The sequence below is a fragment of the Galeopterus variegatus genome, unplaced genomic scaffold (assembly GCF_000696425.1).
Source record: "Galeopterus variegatus unplaced genomic scaffold, G_variegatus-3.0.2 Scaffold8696, whole genome shotgun sequence".
Lineage (NCBI taxonomy): Eukaryota > Metazoa > Chordata > Mammalia > Dermoptera > Cynocephalidae > Galeopterus > Galeopterus variegatus.
Window position 1 is genome coordinate 90,288 of NW_007734807.1, and position 410 is coordinate 90,697.

Here is a 410-nt window from a genome sequence, read left to right on the forward strand (position 1 = left end):
AAGTTTGTTTGTATAATAGGTAGCCTAATGTCTTTTTAAAACCTTGGTGGTATAACTGAGATTCATATCTGATCAAAACCTTCAGCATCAAAGAAGGAGAAGGCAATGGACTTTCTGGTTATTTGTTCATTACTATTCAGAGAAGACTAGAGTTAGACAAGATGGAAGGAAAAGAAGGGGGTTGGAGGAAGAGACTGAAAGTCCCATTCCGGCTCTTTAAGTGTTCCAGCTTGCTTCTCTTGACCCTTGCTCCCTCCGCAGCAGTGCCCCTGGCATCACAATGGAAGAGTGTTTCCTTGTGGCATGAGCACACACAGAACTGAAAGATCAGTCTTACCTGCTTTAGAAAGGACATGACTGCTCATGTAGGCCAACTCCCTTCTCAAAAAAAAAAAAAAAAAAAAAAGCCA